Source organism: Haliaeetus albicilla, chromosome 8, assembly GCF_947461875.1.
Source record: "Haliaeetus albicilla chromosome 8, bHalAlb1.1, whole genome shotgun sequence".
NCBI classification, from domain to species: Eukaryota; Metazoa; Chordata; class Aves; order Accipitriformes; family Accipitridae; genus Haliaeetus; species Haliaeetus albicilla.
This window is the reverse complement of record NC_091490.1, coordinates 17,643,476-17,665,239: the sequence shown is the minus strand read 5'-3', so window position 1 is coordinate 17,665,239 and position 21,764 is coordinate 17,643,476. Positions and strand designations below refer to the sequence as shown.

The 21,764-nt window shown below is 40.3% G+C and overlaps 1 long non-coding RNA gene across 7 annotated transcripts in view; it reads left to right on the top strand.

Moving 5' to 3' along the window:
- Positions 1–21,764, top strand: part of LOC138686406 (uncharacterized) — a 173,326-nt gene that overhangs the window by 75,790 nt on the left and 75,772 nt on the right. Inside the window, exon 1 of one of the 7 annotated variants that reach the window (XR_011325751.1) lies at positions 2,251–2,352. The exons of the other annotated variants lie outside the window; for them this stretch is intronic. This is a non-coding gene — a long non-coding RNA (uncharacterized lncRNA). Of the gene's footprint in view, positions 1–2,250; positions 2,353–21,764 lie in introns of those variants that run through there. 7 annotated transcript variants of the gene reach the window in all.

Genomic DNA, 21,764 nt, shown 5'->3' with positions numbered 1-21,764 from the left:
GGAGAAGCTACAACAGAAAGGATTACACCCTGTAACCCTTGATTTCTTTTGCTGAAAATATCCAATACCTGGCAAGTAGTGCCATTCAAATGCAGTTAGCGTTTCCCCATGCTCACCTTGGTCAGAGGGTCTGACATCTGCCTCTTTAATTTACCTGTTCAGAATTTCCCAAGCTGTTGATGGAAAGCAGTGCAACACAGCGGAAGAGTGCTGAAATGCATTACTAAAAGTTCTTGTGAGTTTCACATTGCACTCCATGCAATTCTGGCAGTTAACAGCTCTGAAGGATTAAAAGGTTGGTTGCCTGTAAGGTTTTTGGTTAAAGGAACTTTAATTTCCACAGTGATATTTTGTTTCTTTGCAACTCGGACTTGCAATTTTATCCACATTAAAATAGGAAAATCTTACAGATAACATAGGTGATTGTCTGTGGAAACAAAACCTGCTGCGGAGGTACTACCCTGCAAGATGAAGTTCTTGTTCTTTCTTTTATCAGCAGTTAATGTGATTATTAAAATGTTGCGTCAAAATTAGAATAAACATTGCCTGGGAAAAGTCACGTAACTTCAGTGTGAGAGTGGTCCTCTTTCGGGTTTTGTTATGAGCATTTGACTTTGCAAATAATTTTCTAATATTTTTTTACCCCTTGGAACTGTCTGTGGGAGGTTTCGTTTGTTTTTTCTTCTCTTCTGTTCCAAGTTGACATTTTTGCAAGTCTACTCTGGTGCAGTATATTAGCTCCACTTCTCACTGTTCCAATATATTTTGCTTGGGATAGACATGCATATTTAATAACTAGGAGAAGGATTCTTTCTAGATGCCACAGAATTGGATTATCATCCCATTAGGCATGAGGCCTCATGTAACCAGGGACACTTAACTTTTGACCTTTGTGAGAAGGATCATTTAATTTAACCACTCTTAGTATACAGCTGAACCAGGTGAATCTGGGAAATTCTCAACTCAGTTTTATGTTTGTTTAAGAAATTGGGAAGGGCTTTTAGCTGGAACAGCTGTGATTTTCATCTCTTTTGGTACTATCCTAATACATCCTCAAATCCCTGCCTAAGATTCATGTCCCGTATATGGGAAAAATTGCAAGGAGATAGACAGATAGATTCGATAGATTACACTCAACTATATGATATGCCTAGATGTTTATCAAAGCTCTGTAATGACCATATAAACCTAGATGATAACACAGATTTGGCTATGGCTCAATCCCTAAATTTAAAATGAAAATGTTGTTTGAAACCCAAATGAAAGAACACATTTAGCTACACTTTAACAGTATACAGCAGGTTTGGGGCATATGTGGGTGGTATATGAGAGTTTCAGACCTCTCTATCTGTATGGCAAATGTACAGTGGGCAATCCCAGCCCGCTAAGCCTGTATAAGTACAAGCAGCATGGATAGGCACAGACCACTCATCCAGGCATGTGAACAGCCTTTGCACTTCCTGAAATATGTCAATGATTGCCCAGTAAAGCCTACAGGTTAGCTGACAAATTGCAAAATTTTGTTAACAGCAATTATTTGAATCATTACTCAAAAGCAGCTAAGGATGTGGCTAGGTTCATTTGCAAGATCCAGATTTCCTTTGGGGGGTACGGGAAAGAAAAGGGAAGAGACAAAGTGAAAACCAGATTTATTTCTACCACCTTGGTACCTTTGTTCGCAGGTTTACTGGAAGTGCAAAGAGTTTTCTCAATGGTTTTCTCAATGTCTTAAGCACAAGCTTGTCTTTAGTAAATGAATTATACCATTGCAGACAGCAATGTGGTCCAAAATCCCATATATTAATATAAAAATCTGTGTAGATCTTTGTGGAAGCAGGTACATTTCTTTGGAGTTTCTTTCAACTGTTTAAAATGCATTAAATGCATCATGTACCTCAATGGAAAACATCACATTCCTGAATTATTTACATCTATTTCCTAATGAGGAAATTGGGCTTTCTTTTCTGACTACCTGCAGTAGGTTTCTGGTAGCATGCTGTTTCATCCAGTAAAGCATCTAGGTACATTTTCTCTGGGATACCTAGTATAGTTCATAGCTTCACTTTTACACACGCATCTGAACATTTAGTAAATGACAAATGCCATTCATATGGCCTATGAAATTCTTTTTGCTCTTATGAAATGAGCGGGAGCCCCATATGCCAGATAATTATTTGTCCATTCTGCTTCCATCTTAGAAACTATTAAAAATGTCCTGCAAGATTTTCCAAGGGAGAGCTTCCTTATTCATGGATATGCTCTTCTTCAATAATGAACTTCCCTGTGAAGTGCGGATACTTATACCTCAAAGTACTTGATTTCAAAGATGGATCAAGCAGTGGAAGACATTATGTAAGTGGCTAAAAAAGGAAGTCTATCTGTCTTTTTTAAATGCCTTTAGAAAACATTTACTTAGAGCATTTCAATTTTTTTCTGTATGAATAGTCACATTGTGAATTATTTTATCGCTTTTCGTTTCCATAGATGCTTCACTTCATGGTTACTTCCATTGTTACACATTTTCATTCTGGCTTTTGAAAACCCAGCAACAAATGGGTAAAGATTTTACCATTCATCTAGCCTGTAGCCTCCAGTACAAGGCATTATTAAATGTTGTTCAAATGTTTTCAGGTAGGGTGAATTTGACTGAAATTAATCCCTAGAGAATAATTTGACTAATGAACTAAAAGCTGGTGGCAAAGTATTACTTTGTTTCTCTGGTATGTGAATTTTGTTTGATTGATTTCCTAAATATTGAAAAATTAAATCCAGAGATTTGGGGAATCATTTGACTTATTTATAACAAATGAAACTGAGTTTCAGTCTTCTATAACAATATCTCTCACAGTGCTACATGCCATCTTAATCAGTAAGCCAATAAAAATTTCAAGCTTTTAACTGTTTTACTTTCTCTTACTTTAAACACAAACTAAACTTTATGGCCTTGATGCTACGTTTATCTAACTTTTGGCAAACACATGTCTTTGCAGGATTGTAGCATGTGTTGGTAGAGAAATATAAATCTAGCTTACAAGGGGCATGTGGTGGTCTGCATGTGTACACATCATCTTTCTTCTGTTCTCACCAGGACCACCATGGCCTTAACCGAAAAGAAGCACGCTGTATAGAAATCTGCCCTGTGTAATGGCAAGGATATAAACAAATACAACAAACCACCTCATTTTAGCAGCAGATGTATGAAAAAACTTAGCTGTGATCATTTTGTCCAGATCACTCTGTAAGTTAGCACGTATGCTTGTATTGGGTTCAAGAATTACAAGTACAGCATAAACACAATACAACAACCATAAGCTGCTAGGTGCTGCCAGCATTATTTATTCAGAACTTCTGGCCATCCAGCATTATCACACTCTGAAATTAGGAGCATTGGTTTTGTAATCTGCCTGTGCTGGATCTGAGTTTTCACAACATGTAGTTTACACAATAATACTACTTATAGATCTTCCATTTTTCTGCAGAAATTAATTGCCTGTACCACAATGATTTATAGTCAGACTGAACATGATTATTAATTTTCCTGATGATTGTACCAGTGGGCGGCAACAAATCTACTCCTGATAGGACCAGCTTTGAAATGCTGTGAAAACTAAAATGTCCATAAGGTAATAACAACTAATTTTTACCTTAATCAACTTACACTTTAAAAGAATTTAATATAGGGCACTTGTGCCTTGTGGGGAAACTTGTTTGAAACCTACTGTAAGGTGCTGAGTTATTTATGAGAATAATTATACATTTGTTACTTGAGCTTGTACTGGGAAATCAGGCTCTGAAATTAGACCAAAATACCATTAAAAATGAAGTCAGTGTTGTGTATGTTAGAAACTCCAGCACTGAGGTAAATAGTATTTAACAGAGAAAAGAACAGCAGTTATCAGGAAATCTTTAACAGAGAAATGAACAGTGGTTATTAGGGAATATTAAAGCTTGACAAACTCAGCTCATGTTTTCAGGCTTGTTTCTGCTTAGTGATGCCTTTGAGCTAGAGTAGGATCACTCCAGTGTTTCTCTGAGCTCCCTGATGACAGGGAGAAAGAGTGTGCACACAGCTATCCCTCCGAACTGACATCTTTCTGCATGGCATGAGCTGCCTTCCCTTTCCACACTGGTTCTTAGCTTTGCTGTGCCATAGCCTTGGACAGGCCTTTAGCCTGTGTCCCTGACCCAACACCCAAGCCTGCATGCCACTGAGCTGCAGGCACAGTGTCTTTGCCTCCCCTGGGCAGGAAAGATGGAACCAGTCTCGCCCCCCTCCAAAGAAACTTACTGGATGGTTGCAAAGGATGCAGCTTGATGGAAAGGGGAAGGCGGGCAGCTCTGCACGGAGCAGCCCAGGCCTGTGGAGCAGTCATGCATCAAGCACAAATTTTAATGGTCAGGCAGAATGTCTTACTGCCTGGTGAGATGCAGCCTAGTGTGGAGGCCAGCATGCGATCCTGGCGATGCTACTTCTAGCCCTGATTTGCTCTCCAACTTTGGGAACGTCACTTCATGGTTCTGGGCCTGAGAGTCCTTATCTACAAAACAGTACCTCTTCCCCTTGTAAAGCACTTTGATGTAAGGATGAAAACTGCTGCCTAAGAGACTAGTGGCAACAGTATTACTCAGGATGGATGAGAGAGGTGTGAATTTTGGTTGTAGAAACTCATGCACCTTGTGCATGTGGTCTGTTTTTCTCTTCCAATTTTGGACAAATAATCTGTGCAAAACACCATCCAGCCTGTAGGCGTTTGCAAGGCCTTGCAGTTGGACTACTGTTTACACAGGATTTGCAAAGTGTTTGAAAATTTATCTGTTGTTCCTCTTATGCAATACAGGAGTACAGAGCTTAGTTGCGCTTTGGCTTCTCCCTGGGAGAGCTTGAAGAAGAATCACAGAGCATATATGACACAGTGTGATCAAATGCCAGAAATATTTTGTTCTTTTTTTTCTTCCTGTGATTAGTGGCATTATGCAGTTATGCAAATAATCTGTTATTTATATCTAGACACATTATGCAGTTATGCAAATATTCCATAAATAATTAATATTTCCCACAGTTATTTGGGGGGGAATATTCCCCCAAAGCATGTAACATCAGCTGTTTAATATGCCGCATGTACTGTACACACTGCTAGTTGTGTCATACCTCAGACACCTAGCTCAGTGAGGCTCCCAAATGCCATTGCACGGGCCAGTAGCAGTCTTCAGATTCCAGCAGGGCTGTAGCTGATTGTAGACTGTTGTCATGTATTAGTTTAGCGCCTCTTCTGCCTTCTCTCCATCTGCTTTGTTTTAATGTAAGCAATGGCATCAGGCACTGCAATCCTGGTGTTTGCTGCAGAGCACCAGGTAGGTGGTGAGCTCAAAGTGAATTATTCGTACTAACTACATTTAAACAACTGGCTGAACTGCAGTTCAGAGCGCAGCACAGGAACCTGAGAACTAAACTGCCCATGAAGAGGAGAGACCTGAGTGCTTTCAGGGCACTGAAGTTACAAGCCTCGACCTTGGAAGCGTGGAAAACATCCAGTATCTTTTTCTTGACCAGGCTATAGGGTTGCCTAGCTGGAGTGGGTGGCAGTGGGCTACTGAATCATCTTTAGTCACATAGTGACATTATGGTGACATACAGAGAAGGTTTTGAGGGCTGTAGTAGTGGGGAAAATAGTTGGAAGCAGAGAAGGATATGAGCCAAGCAAGTGATGAGTTGACTGTGTTCTGCCTGATCAGCTTCTGGTACAGACTGTTCAGATGATGCAGTATTTGCTTGATTTTAACCAAACTGGAATATTGCTGTCAAAGCCCAAAGAAGATGTCTGTTTCCTGCAAGAAAAAAAAAAAAAAGGTAACAAAATCAAGTCCTTATTAATAACTTTATTTGATTTCATACTTTTAAAACCATTTTGAAAATGGTTACACAATGACGGAGACTCCCACCATTTCTTCCAAATCCGCCAAATCCAATTCTTCCCTTTAGGAACTGGGGTATATAAGGAAATAACAGAGATAAAGCAAGTACAGAAGTAGGAAAAGTATAAAAAGTAAAAAGGAAGTAGTGATGAGATAAATAAAGAGAATACCACACAAAGGAAAAGAAATGACAGATGGAAAGGAGTCTGTGTGAAAAAGCAGAAGATCTAGAAGAGGAATAAGAGAAGCAAAACAAAATAAAAAGCCCAGAAGAAAAACAGAGGTCATGACTAGTTGAGGAGTAGACTACAGTGAAGGATGGAAAAGGCATGGTCAGCAAAATAAATGAACAGGAACCAGTGTTTTGAAACAAGGGAGTTATTTTGACTGGAACACACCTGAAGAAGGGAAAACAATGCCAAAATAGCTGGGGAGAAAGAAACAATAAAAAAAGAGAGTGGAAAATGCAGTAGAATATGCATTTTATGATGTATAAGATTGTGTTAAGATTTAGTGTGATTTTGGGTGTTCATAAATGTGCCACTTTTTCGTGTAGATTAGTATCACCCGAAGTCCTTTGTTGCCCATATCATTCTTTGGCTGTATTGTCTTTAAAAGCAAGACTGATTTCTTGGCTTAGTTAAAGTCAATGGAAGTTTTACCATTTATGGTACATTAATGAATCTCTCCAGCAGCCCTCTTCCTCTTGTCCCTCCTCCTTCACCCACTCCTTCATACTTGAGCACTGTATTACATGAACAGGCACCATAAAGAGTAGGACTCATACAGCTCTCGCATAAAATCCAGCTTCCCAATGTTCACAAAAGGTTATCTATTCAGGCTCTGCATATCTCCTGCTATCTAATGCAGAGTGAACACTGTGTTTACATTTCTCATATATTTTCCAATCTGCATAAGTCGCAGTACAGATTAATAGCCCTACAAAAGTTTGACCTTCCATTCATTTTGTGTTAAGCTTTCTGTCTGAGGGGACGCTTTGTATTTAATGGAGCCAAAATTCTTTTCCCATCATTTCCCAGTGAAAAAAGTGTAATCTGCATGCAACCCACTTTAGCAGCTGGCTTCCCCTATATCTCATCTATAGAATTAAGAGCAAAGATGGCATGAACCACTGAGCTTGGCCCAGACTCCTCCTAAGGTTCATTGGGATGCATGCATTTGAGCAAATCTTGCCTGATATATGTTTCTGGGGGAAATCCAGATGAAATTCACTGGTTATGATAAATACAAATTAAAACAGACAAATTGTCTGACTTAGCTTTGAATTTTGGGGTTGATTCAAAACCCAAAGTAATGCCACGGATGTATGAAGGGGAGTGAAGCCCTTGTGAACAATAGAATACAGTATTTATTGTATTTTAATTGCACCCCATCCAAACCACAGCTCCGTCACCAGCCATGAAGGAGAAGGTAGAGCACGGGCTTTACGCTCTGCTCTGCGCTTTCAACCCGGTGTCACGTAGGCAGGGCAACACCCTGTGAGTGCCCCTGTGTAGGCAGGGGCCACCAGGCACAGGGCACACCAGTCATGGCTTCAAGTCCCCTCAGCACCCATCCTTTGGGGAAGATGCCAATGGAGGGGGTGCACAGTGGCTGCATCAGCCTGGCTTAACACCCTGTGTAAGAGGTGCCTATGGACTAGTTAAACAACTTCCACCACCTCAGTGCCAGGACTGCCACGAGGGGATGGAGGACACTGAGCACATAGTACCTGCAGTGGAGGTGGCTGACAGCCCAGCCTGAAGGAATCCAGTCGGTTTTTAATTTTAGCTCTAGTATTTCTTGCCGTGTAAACAATAGCCAGTGTCTTGAGGAGAAGGGAGTGTGAGAAGCAGCAAATCATTGTGTGGGGGTGATGGAAAGTTGGAGACTGTTGAGTTTAGTGGGGATTGCTAAGCACAGCTGCAGGCACTGAAGACAGCATGTTCTCTCCTAGCTAGGCTTGTAAAGCAAAAGGGAGTGGTCTGTACACACCACTGTGGCAAAAATCCTGATTTCTCTGTAGCCAAACATGTCTCTAAAGTGCATCAGAGTCCCTGGGACATTTAAAGCAGAATTGTGCTGGGCTCTGAAAAGCCCAGGACTAAGCAGGGAGAGACAGAAGGACCTTACAGATGTTCTGGCAAGATGGTGTCTGGCTTTCCCAGGGAACAGGGGAGGAGAGCTCAGTCCTCAAGACTGTGTGTGTCCAAGAAGAAAGGTTCACCCTAAAGAGGATCAGCTCTTGGCTGCTGGCTGGGCCAGGAGTTGCCATTCCTGGGGCTAAACTCATCTGGGCTGAAAGTGGAGGAATTTCTCTGAAGCTCATGGAAGCTACACCAAATCTTCTACCAAGTGAACCAGGGGTAGTTTTCTAAGCTGTGCTTGTTGATTTGTACTTTGTTATCACTAGGGATTAATTTTTCAACAACTGAAGTTTGTCGGTTTGGTTTTGGTCATTTGTGGTTTGGATTTTGTTTGGTTTGGCTGTGCATGCTTTCATGGAAAGAATTACTGATAATGCTGTTGAATTTTATAATTACTTAAAATATAAAGGTCATACATAATATTTATTGATTTAGCATCATAGGAGAAAGGAAAATTGTGCTGGGGAAGAGCTGGATTTATCTGGAAGTTCTCTGCCATATTTTTTGCTCATTTTCCTTTTTCTTGTACTCTTTGTTAGAGATCTGATTTCTAGAACAGCAGAGATTTCCTTGAAATGAAAATGTTTAAAGGAATCCACTAACCATTGTCCTTGTTAGTTGGAAATGAATGCTTATTGATCAGAAATATCGACCTAGCACTTTAGATTAAAACAATACTTTTGGTAGTGCAGTCAAAAGAGTTTAAAGACTAAAGTAAAAATGTAACTTCCACTGGCTACCAAGTGATCGATTGTAACTGATACCACTGCCTTGGAACATAAGTTTACTGTGACATCTCTTATCTGCACTGAAGAGTTTGCCCTCATTGCTTTGTGCATTATGTATAAATGATTGATGTCAGCTTTAACATCTTTTAGAAACAACTTTCATTGTCTCCTGTGCATTTGCAGTGCTGAAAATTACTTATATTAAAGAATTTCTCAGCCAGAATGTAGTAATTAAGAACAATCTTCAATAGCTCCAGCCTCCCTCTGCTATTACATCTGTATAACATAGCTCAGAAATAAACAGCCTGTGGTAACTCTTAAGTGGATGTAATAGGCCAAATTTTCTCCTCAGTTCCACCTTTATGACCTCATTCACTTCAGCAAAGGTGGGTAGGTGTGACCAGTCACTGAACTTGCCTCATATCCCTTCTACCAGAGCAAATACTTGCTAGTGGAAAAAAAGGTCGGAAACATTATAAACAAACTCTGAAATATGATGAAGATTGGACGCAACACTTCTACTACTACTGCTACAGGAAAAGGAAAAAAAAAACCATTATCTGGATAACGTAAGGAGCCTGGGAGCCTGTTGCCCATCAGAATTTATTGGGGACTTGATGCAAAAGTAGACAAATGAGGTCGTTAAGCGACCCCTTAACTGGAGGCCATAAGAGTTTGTGCAGCCGTGTGTCATGCCTGCCTCTAAAAAGCAATGTGAAATGCTCTGAACTAAAAAATCCTTGTGCCTGGCTTTCAGAGCAGCAGTCCTGTGGCTGTTAAGAAAAAATATGTGCCTGCTGGGACTGATAATAGCTGATCATCATCACCTATCCCATTGCAATGCTTCTCAGTACACTTTATTTTTTCAGCAAACAGAGAATGTATATTTTGCTTTTGCATGAGGCTAGATTACAAGAAATACTATGCTTACATAATAGTGTAGCAATTCTTTTACTGCTAGCATATATGTCTGCTGACGCACAATCAATGATGAATACCTATATTTCTGTATAGAAAAATACAAATATTGAGTGAATTAATTCACTTGCTTTTCCTTGTAAGCTAAATGTATCTTTCAATACTGGTACGTCTTGCTAAGACCAGTAATGGAGACAGAGACACTCAATGATTCTCTTTAGACATGAAAAATTAGGAGGGAAGTATATTCAGCACATGATGAGAACCTGAATATTTTCTCTGAAATGAAAGTGGGTTTGTATGGGAGTCTTGAGGACCAAGGAACCCCAGGGAAAAATTAACTTAAAAATGGAACCTCATGTTCATCTTCAAAATCCTAAACCAAGGTATTTCTTCCCTGCCTGGGAAGCAGAAGTCGTTCTCATATACTGCTCTGTTATTTCATGAACTTTGCTATGGCCAAGAGAAGGCCCACAGAGAGTAGAGTGGCTATTCCCAAATCTCTTTACAAAAGCAAACTGAATTTAGAGCACTCCTGCATTTCATGGCAGTGGGAGCAACTCTGGGTTTCCAAGCTGTAAACAGAAGAAAAATTTAAACCACTGGGTCTGATTCTTCACACCAGGCATTTCCCAATGAAGTTGTATCATCAAAATGTCAGTATAAAAGCATGGAGAAGCAAATTCTCCAGCTTTTGCAGTATTTGCAAAGAAGTAAGACATGACTTACCAGTAAATATCTATCTGTGGTTTTCATTCTGGTTAAGAGTGATCTTTCCAGCTGTTCAGGCAGGACTGCTGATTCATATATTTCCCCATGTTTTGATTTTCATTTTAAGCCACCATTCCAGGCATTAATGTGTTAATTGTCAAGGTTCTATAAATTTTAGTAAAGCCATATTATTTTTGCATGGCAACTATTAAAAATATTTTCCCTCTTAATTTCACAAGGGATGCTGAGACTTTCAGAGTTTTTCCCTCCTGCAGAAGGGAATAATTTAGATTTTCTTCCATCCCTGTCAGAAGTTGAACAGACGAACAAAACAGATTCTTCAGAGACAATTTTACACAGAGTTACATCCATCCAATTCAATTATAAATTAAATTGACTAACGAACCATAGCTCATTATGGGAATCAATTACTCAGAACTGTCTTTGGACCAAAAATGTGGAAAATAAAAAATAATGGTCATACTTCAATATACCAGATTGTCAGTGTTTGAAAGCTCTGTTTTTCTCTAGCTTGGCATAGACCATCGCCAAAAAGAAATGATAATCATTTGTTTTACTGCTTGTAGAGACATTCCTGCTTTATGAAGACTAGTTAATTCTTGAGTTTGATCTCTTTCGGACCAGCACCTCGGGCTTTTTTGAGATGACAGGCCAACCCTGGAGTAATGTCATCACATGGGGATCTTTCAGATCAACTTATGCAAATGTGTTATTAAAAGAAGCCACATTTTAGCCTCTGGTGCAACCCAAACAATAGTAGTAGAAAATGCTATGAGGTAGCATTGGAGGCATTTTCTTAATAAAATCATTCTTATGACATAGTTGTAGTTGGCACACCCCTCTGGAGTGTTTTTGGCTGAAATGCCTAGTAAAAGTAAATGTAATAAAGACAGAGAAACGAACCCTGTTAGTTTAAGACTGGTGTGAAATGATGATGAAGGATTATTTAAAGTCCTTAAATAAAGCCCTTAGTACAAAGGAATGGAGGCATACAGAACAGCTGTTTAGTATAGCTGGTAGCATCATTTGGATAAACTATGTCAGCCTGGGCAATGTCAAGGGCAGCACACATGGAAACGCATGGTGGGTCGCTGCACCAGCACACAAGGACAGCTCCAGCACTCCTCTGAAGCACCAGCCTGCTGGAAAGCAAGGAGAGCAGAGCTCCTCGGAGGCTTCGCCAGTTCTCCTTCTGCCATAGCTTCCCGTCAGCTGGTACGTGGAGAAAAGCAAGTCAAGTAAAATGCTTTTTACAGTTCGTTTGTCAGACCCCCAGTTGCTGAAATCTCTAAACAGCTAAGCATTTTCCTGATTTAACTCAATGTATATAATTCAGTAGGATTAAAACAAAGTTTTTCACTGGTGTTTAGCTGTTACAAGACTTTGAAAATGAGATAATCCTAATCTGTGTGAAGTATGCTTCATTGCTTGGTTATTTAAAAAACATTTCTAACTAACTGGCGTGTTGTATAAATCTTGTTGCATCTTCTCCCTCCCCTTCCCTCCTGCAGGCAGGGCGGGAGGGCTGCCTCTCTCATTAGGGCTGGCTGTGCTCTTACAGAAGCAGTTTTTATGAAGGGGAGCAGGTCTGACAAAAGGCAGGCTGGGAATCAGGCAGCCAGTCTTACCCTGAGTTTGCTTTAGACTGAACAGTTCAAAATGAGGCTTAGCTGGGAAGTCTAATAGTTAGGTTAATGACCTGTGCCTTCCTTGCCACCATTATTTCTTATAATTGATCAGAATTTTAAAAGCATATTTCTAATATACATCAAATGTTGAATATTAATGAGTTGCGGAAACGTTTTGCATTAGGGACGTGCTCACTAGAATACCAGTGTCATCAGACGGCCAAGACTTTTCCCCCCGGTAATTCCTTTTCCCCGCCTTACCCTTTTTGCACTGATCGGCAAAGAGTTTTAGGCTGCGAGTTTGAAATGAGACCGGCATTGCAGCCTGGAGGTTCTTGGCAAACTCCTCCGCCGCTTTAATTTTAACCAATTAGAAGAGCCAATCTTCCTTAGTTCAGAACTAGATTAAGAGATATCACATTCAAAGGCTGGACATGCACGCCATTAATTAGGGGTGTCCGGCGAAGGGGCTGCCCTCAGCTGTCGCTAGGGCTGCGGCGGGCGCCCCTGCCCACCTGTTGCGGGCAGAGGGGCTCGGCGGCGGCGGCAGCTCCTGCGTGAGGCCTCTCGCTGGCCCGTGGGGAATTTGCACTAATTAGAATTAGTTGTCCCTCCGCAGTCCGGCTCCTGACACAAATTGCATTCTGCAGCTTTTTGTTCCACTTGAGTTCACAGACAAAATAGCCCATGCCATGTTTGAAATGAAGCAAGGCAATATGAAAGGGTTTTATGTAATTGGTTAATATACTTTAACATTTTAACTAATATCTTTGGTGTTGGTTTCTCGAAAAGAAACGTGTTTGCTTTCTTCTTCTTTTGCTTAATAATTATTTATGATCGCACTGTGGGTAATTTTAATATGAGCTTGTTCAGGTGTCATTAAATCATTGTTGGGCTTGACTGCATGTGTAAGGAAACAAGTGACCTTTAAAGATGATAGTTTGAAGCGGAAGCCGTGGTAATGGGGAGCTGCAGAAGTACACGCTGCAGTGGCAAGAAGAGAGACCTTTCACACTTATCAAGAGAATAACTTTATTGAATCATATGACCAATAAAGAGAAATTGTTTTTAAAAAAGTGGAAAGGGCAAGTAAAGGAGGTAAAGGGAAGAGTCTATTGATGAAAATATGGAGAAAGATAGATCGACAGCAAAAGTTGTGAAGTTTCACTCGTAAGCCACTCGTGGAAATGAGAAATCCTGTGCACGGCAGACGCTGACTGCATTATAGCAGCTCAGCTGCCTGATGGCGCATCTGTCACCCCAGAGCCTGTGATGACGCCTCGAGGACTTGCTGGCGGAGGAGGTGCAACAGGTAACAAGACTCTCACCAAGCTCTGGGACTGACTGAGACTGGAACTGGGACTGGAGTGAAAAGGATGATAAACCATCCTTACGGGAATTCAAAGAAAGTCACAAGAACTGCACCAGAGAGGCAACGAATCATAAGCAGCCCTAAAACACTCTTGGGTGTTGCTGGGTGATGAATTGCGCATCCACTTCTGCTACCCCTTGGGATGGCAGAACGCACAAGTCAAGCTGTCAGGGAGTCTTTGTCTTGATATTGGTGGTGTTTAGGTTTCAGAGGCGTAATCAAGGCCTAGAATATTCTCTTTGGTGTCCAAGAAAAAAGGCAAGAGTAGAGCAGAAATGCCAATGAGTTTGCAGAGCTGGTAGAATTAGAGCAGGTAAAATCCACACAACTGTGGTCTGGTCCGGGTTGGATTCCATATCCCTTGTCTGTACATGGGTATTGTGTGGCTCTTCTGTTGGTGGCAATACATATTTTTGGTTAAAATTGTAGAAACGCACAGAAATGCTTTTCAGATGTTGGGGAACTAAGGGCATGAGGGTTACCGCCAGCCCATTGATGATCCCAAATATTTTACTTAATGGATTTTTTTTTTAACTTTTCTTCGTGTGTATTTTCCCTTGCAAAAGAATATCCCAAGTGCCACTGATGACTTTAACCCAAGTAAATTATCAATAACCATTATTACATAAATATATTAGAAGTATGGTTTTTTAAATTGCTAATTGCTGGCTTGATCCTGATCTAATTAGCATCAATGCTACATTTCTGCTGTGTGTAAAAGAAGTAGAGTAACTAAGCGATAGGCACTTCCTTCTGTCTCTATTCATGATATATCTCTGAAATTATAATTTTCTTCAAATTTATTCATTATTTGAATTTCATTTCCTATCTAGTATTTATTGACATTACATTCCACATCCTGTTAATGCATCTAGATTCATTTATTAAGCTGTTGCTTAGTTATGATGATGGTATTTTGCCAAACCCATGCATTCAAAAACCATGATTCAGAAACCCTAAAATTATGAAACTAGGCTAAATCATGAGGTTTGTATTAAGTGCATTTTAGCTCTTTTTATCTCTTTAGTGTTTGTGTTTGGTGTGTATATACACGTATACACAGAATACAGTGTGTGTGTATTCAGTCATTTTGTCAAACTTTCCTTTGTAACAAGGGCTAACAATATCATCTTGTTTAATGGCAGCTGAACTTGTTATCTTGCCATGTGACTCTAGAAGCTCACCAAGTATCACAAGCCACATCAGTATTTCAGTAAAATCAAGCTCCCTGGTTCCTTTGTGGTTAGTCGTATGTCTCACGCTCTGGTCTTTTTGTTTCTTGTTCTCAAATCAAGCAACTACATCCAGTATAAATAGCCCTACATATGAACACCACATTCATTTCCATGTGGCTTTGTGTAGTTCTGAAATCCACCTCCTATAGATCCATACTGCACAAATCCATCCCTGGGATGGCACAGTGAGGAACTTTTCATTTAATTTTTGAAGATCTGCTCCACTGTAATTTTAAACCAGGGAGAAAAGCTGGCTTTTAAGAAAGAATATCTTTCTCAGTTTACTAATCCTTGTCCCATGGATATTACTCTATAGTCAATGAGTAAAAATAGATATGGTATTTGGAATTTTATGCCACTTCAGCCCGCCACCCCTGCGTAATCTCTCGTCAAGGAGATTAGACTGGGTTAGATGTCTGTGTACTGAGTAAATTACTTTTGCTACAAGCAAACTAGGAGGTTAACCAAATGCTCAGTATTGGCACCAACTGCCGACCATGTTAGTCATTACCACTTAGGAAACACAAAGTGTGTTATACTATCACAGGAGAGATGCCAACTCAGTTAACTCTATCACTGCCATTCTACAAAGGGGATGTATCAACTGAAACACTTAAGTGGTCCAGCTTTGCTTGCCTATTCTGTCATTTCAAAATATGATCCTGACACCTCTGAAGAGTCAGCAGCAGCCTAGAAGTTTATGTACAGACAAGAAACAAAGAATTCAACTTAGGAGCAATCAGACTCTGCGAATGCAAACACAGAGGCAGCCACTGAGTGTACTAGGGTCACATGTAGTTCGGCCCCTTTGTTCTCTACTACTTTTCCTAGTGGGAGATGCAACCCACTGAAAATACAGACCCATCTTAATGCAAGCAATTTTCCTATTAGTGCCACATGTCTTGTTTGCTGTTTGGTAGACCTTGTCCCAGCAAGAGAACCTCAGTTTTGCTTGGACAATGCACTATATTAAAAGCTCTATTGGTCCTCCCCAGAGGTTGAGTTGAGCTCTGCTGGGCAGAAAGAAGGCATTGCAGTGCTGAAGCAGCTGGCTCAAAAAGTATTTTAGTTAAGAATAGAAGTTGCTAAATGAAGCACGGAGCAGATGGTCTGATTCCAGCTTTAAAAGCATATGAAGAGCTCCCACTTGAATTCCTGCATTTTCAAAGATTTCTGGCCACAACCACGTCTCATTTCTAAGTCACCTATTTGGGATATCGTAAAATTAAAACCAGTACTGAGTCCCAGAGCACCACCAATGTGTCATGCTGCCTCTGTGTATTCTCCCTCTCCTCATCACACAATAGAGAGAGAAAGGGGATAACTTTCAATGAGCAAAACACATTGTAGAATTTCATGGGTCACGTTTAGTCCATTTGTCCCCTATTGGCCACCTCTGGGTTAGTGACTACTATAAACCATTCTGGTTTTCTCTTCTTCCCTCTCCTTCTCTTCTTCCTTTTTTTTTTGTTTCCCCCACATCTCATAATGTCATGTAGGTATCCAAAGAATCTCACATAGGAAAGGAAAGAAAAAGAATTTTTTATTTGGTTAAATGTGATGCTTGTTAGCTCCAGTATAGTTAATCTTCTGTGTGTGACCTTTCTAGCTTGGTTTTCAAGTAGATGGCCATTTTTTTCTGAAAAGCTGTCTGTTGCAAAACATGCTGCTAAAAAGAGAATAAAATCATTTGTCAAAATTGTATGAATTTGTAATTCATAATAGGCAACAGCAATTTAAGGAAATAGTTTTCTGCTACTGACACTGCTGTCAAAATAAATGTGAGGAGGATAATTATAGTAATTAACAAAATAGTTAATTACACTTTGTCATAAGATAAGGTTTAGTTTGATTTCTGATTAAGAGTAGATCAATACCAAATATCTCACTGTACATATCTGATTATTACTACAGAGCTAGACCAAAAGTCATGTATCAGTTTTCCAAATCATGCAAAGCAATGGGAAAATATTACCTCGACAGCCAGCTCTTCTGCGGTTCCCACCCTTGAATGTGCATCTTCACCCACATAGCTCTGAAGTCTTACATCATATTCTGCTCTGCAGGACTTGGCATCATGCTGCATCTGGGATACTTTTGATGAGGACAAGGGATGCTAAAAATCATGAACAACCTCACTCAAAGTAACACTCTTAGAGAGGTTCTATAGGAAATTGTAGCAAACCTGGGCAGTTCAGGCCTGTGTAATATAGAGGGAAATATGTCCCTGCGTGAATGAGTGACTAAAAATGAGATTCAGATAAGCATGAGGTGATAGGGTATCATCAACCACATTTTTATAAGTGGTCATGAGAGTCCAGTATTCTTTGGGGATACCAGTCCCAGAGGAACGTGTATATGTGTTTTTCTCCTCGGCCCTCTGCAACGTATGCTTAGCCTGAAAGGCAGTTTCCAACACTGGGAAAGCGCCCCAGGAAAAATCTGCGTACACAAAGAAATTTTTTTTTTCAATTTCTATACCATCACTCAGAAATACAACTCTAAATCCAGGCAATTGGTCTACTTTCTTATCTTTTGCAGGCCAAAGAGGCTAAAAGTAAAGATGAAAAGAAAATGTTGTGATTGTGTTAGGTGACAAGAAGTTGATCTAATCTACTGCTTTGCAAACCACCTCCACCCTCTTCTATCAGCCTGTCCTCTGCATTCCACAGTTCCCGACAAGAAGAGGCAGTTAGTCTTTCTCCTTGATTTTATCAATGATCATAAAGAACAGGATCTAGCAAATCATGTAATCTTTTGTATGAGAATCAACTCTCATAACCTAGTAATTCTGTCTGTTCCATGTCTCAGTAGAAAATAGATTGGGGAAATACAATTTCTCAAGGGCAAAATACAGACTTCTGAAAACATCTCAGTGAGTCTGGGGTCTGGACTCCATTGAAAACCAAAGACATTTATGCTCCTAATACTCTTATATTTGGGACTTTAAATTTCTAAGTCATTTGAGTGCTTTTGAAATGGATACTGCCATAAGCCCAATTCTACTGATGCAGCCCATACAGACTCTTTACCTGATTAAAAATTGGTTCCAGTAAATTGAATTTGAAATGTGTCATTTTTATATTTGCTGACATTCCTGGGTCCACTAATGGTTGTATGTCATTGGTATTCCAGGCAACTGCTAGGAAATAGCCTGTAAATTGCTCTGGACAGCTGGGGAAGAGTGTTGACCCTCACCATTACTCACTCCACCCAACTCAGGGTGGCTGATTTAGGCCTTATGCAGTGCTGGGAGTGTGAGCATAGTACAGTTAGCAGCCAAGATATGGCATGATGAACCTCAGGACCACAAAAAGAACATTCATGTAGTCTGTGCAGAACATCCTAGCTCAGGTATGTGATACAATACAGTAGCTGATAGGTTCACTACAGTTTTGATGAAAAAGGAGGCAAGATCTTCCTTTACTTACTCCTCTTGTCCCCTCTTTAGATATATTCCACCCTCAATGCATTCCACTTCCTCAAAGCACAGTTCTCTCAGAGGCTATGATTCTAAGTGTGATCTGATCTGAGGCTTAAATTGAGTCATCAAACCAGCAGGCAGCTGTCAAAAGGGGTGTTCCCTCCCACCTGCAGCTGTGCCCTCCTGCTGCCTCTCCTGCGTGGGTGCTGCAGCTCATGTGGCTGCACAGCTGAGACAGGTACAGCCACTGATCCTGCTGGAAACCAACTCAGCCCAAAGGAAAGACTGCTCTCTAGCCAGGCCAATTCCCTGACCAGGCCAAAGCATGGTAGGGTGAGGACTTGTGCCAGCATCACTGAGGTAGGGAGGAGGGGGCCTACAGCCAGGATCTTGGGGGAGGACAGGACTGCCTCAGCTTACACTGATTGATGGTCTGTCCCCAGCCAAGCTGCATTCCCTTTTAGCACCCAAAGGGCTGATAATACATTTTCATACTTTCCCAAACTTGAACTTTTGGGAAAACCCACTGTCATTGCAACAAAAACGTTTTGCTAGTTTAATGCAGACTGAGCATATAGGTGAAGAGATGTTATGGGTGGAAACAGATAGCGGGGATAATAGAAACAAAAATGTGTTTACATAGGCAAGATGTATGTGTACCTGGATAGTTCTGAGTCAATTAAAATGGTTTCTTTTGAAATAAGTAGCAGGAGCATTGAATTCAGTGTGAGGTTCGACATTGACTTCAGTGGGAGATGGATCTGAGTAATTGATCCTGTGGAACAATAGGTAGTAGTCGAAGGTGGGGGTTTTTTATGCAGTTCTGCAGCCATAGAATTTACCACATAATCCACCAACTCCTGTAAATTAGCAGGAGAAACAGGCTTTCATTTTCCTGAAGAAAAATTTGGGTTGTGATTTGCCTGATTTTCACAGATAGACTTCTAAACCAAAAACTCTTTCTGAATAAGTAAACAATGTGCAAGAACAATACACCCTTGTGGAGCATTAATCCTGAAGTCTAATAACAGCAGTGCAGAGCCACTCAGTGGGGACTATAGTTTGTCAGTATGCTTAGCCTTTATTATCAGAGATTTTCAGCTGCAGATATCAAGGTGGGAAGCTGAAGGGTGACATGCTTGCTGTCAGTGTTTGCCGGTTTACAGATCTTCTCTGTTGTTACTGACATCAGGGAAGGAAGTTGTGTCCACTCTCCATTCCAAAATTCTCACTGCTTCCCATGCCATGCTGGGTTTCTAAAAACCCAGCATGTTGCCAGCAAGATCTCCAAACTCCCTGGCTTGTCCAGTGGAGGTATGATAAGTTAAAAAAATTTTAAAAGTGTGACAAGTTTCTAACCAGGGATACGATGTGGTCATCCCAAAGCAATGAACCCTACAAAGCAGAACTCTGCCACTGCCTTTAGGCCCAGCTGGCTGCAGAGCATAGGAGGCCTTAGTAACAGCACTGCAATGCTATTGCAGGATGCAGCAGGGCTTAAATGGTAAACAGAGAACAAGGAGAACTTCCTTTCCCCTTCTGTCCTCTCCCCAGATGTACGGTGTTAGGTTACTTAATTAATTTTAACAAGGGAATGACATTCCCCCTCCATTTGTGCCTTGTCTTGAAAGGATGCAATGTACAAATATCAGTTTCAGCACATGATCCTCCACCAAAAAGAATGCTGGGCCAGATCCTGCCCCAATCAGTAGCAAAATCTCTTCCTAGAAAGAATTGGGATTGGTCTTTGGAAAGAAGTAGCACAGTTCTGGAGAACTCTAATTAATCTATGAGGTACTCAATGTCTGCAAAGATGTTCTTAGAAACTAAGATCTGGACACCTTTGCTTGGAGGTGCTATTTAGATCTTTGTATGCCTCTGCATGCAATAAAAGCTAGCATAAAAACATATAATTAGAGCAGCTTCTAATTGGAATGGCAAGAATTAAGAGAGGAGGATAACAGCCAAAGGAAAAAACACATAGGGACAAAAGCAAAGTGCTCTGTAGTACACCACAAAAAGAATGCTAGTGCTGGAGTAAACTCTTACACTGAAGTGGCTACTTAAAACTGATGGCCAAACAAAGCAGTCGACGTGGGTAAATGAAATGAGACCTTGCAAGCTACAACACACCAAAATAAAAAATCCTTTGCAAACTGTACTGCCTTTCGGGGAGAGTGAGGGGGCTGATAAGTTTATTTACACTTTTAAAAAGCACTGCCAATCCCAATTTATCAGTTACTGTCTTGTGACAATTTATTCATTGTTCACCGTTAGAAGCTAGAAGTTACATAGGAAGCATGATTGGTGATAGCTTCTCTATTTCAATATGGTATAATAGAGATAACACAGTGCCCAAAAGCTCTACAGCCGCCTTTTTGTCTGCTTTGTCTCTTTTCATTGCTCTATCAGAATCTTCATTTAATATAATCCAAAAAAGCAAGGTAATTGCTTCACTTATCAGTTATCATCGCACTCGCATACTTACCATGTCAAAATTATTTATGTGGATGGCCAGGTTGATCTTGCAGCATTTAGAAGCTTAAAATTTGAATAACTGTTCTGCCAGTTAGGTTATCAAAATTGCAGCATAAGCAATGAATTTCTTCTTTCTGGATCTTCAAGGGAGAATAGGGAGCATCTCATTGCAGGACTAGTTTACCCGTGGCTGAACACCGCTCCAAGGAGACTTACAGCAATTCTGCAGCCTGGCACTCTGAGTGCTGGTGACAGGCTTTATTTGCTAGATGAACAGTAAATACAAATGGCATGATATAAATAGAGACAATAGAGAGAGACATAAAGGGCCATTGTCAAGGTTGTCATAGGTCCCAAATTAAAATGATAATTTACAGACCTGTGCAATTCTTTCTTGGTTTGTCCCTTCTTTTGAAACATGTTTCACAGCTCTTTTTCTATATCATTTTTATTTCTTTATGATTGTGGTAGATGGTAACTCACCTGTTTGAAAACCCCAGAGGCTGAAATAAAACAAAGCATGCAAGTTCGGGAAGTCATTTTAACAACTTTTTTTAATATAAAAGAAATTTCCTTCAGCCAAGCTGTTGGACACCTTCACAAAGGGTAACAGAGAAAAGCCTATCATAAACAGATACAAATAATATAAAAAGGAATGTGCAAAAATTTTTCTAACACAGATGGTGAATTCATGGCATTGCTGTCCTTTCATTACATTGCTCACACAGCCAGGAACATCTTCATGATAGCCCCTCACAAGCATGTTGCAGACCACTGGGCATTTTGACATGAATGACTTCTCTGAAAATTCGTTATTGAAAGTGGACGATTTGTTATTCACCATTTGTCATTCTCCTAATAATGACTGTCTCAAAGGTTTTGACTTTTCAGTAAGTGAGCAGAATAAATCCCAAGTGATTGAGGAGGCCAATAACCCACCCTGGAGGCTGCAAATTGGCCCCTCACAAGAGGTTCAAATGGAAGAGACCCTGAGCAATCCACAACACACAGAGTAGTATCTGTGTGAAAATTGGTTTGCATCTCTATGAAAAAGAGGGGAGGGCAGATTTAACATTAGAGAAGTCACTCTCCGTTTATAAATCCTTTGAATACAGAGAATGACTAAGTTTGATGAGTTTTCAATTATAAGATGTTTTCTAACCTGTGTGTTCCCAGAGTGGTTTTGCTG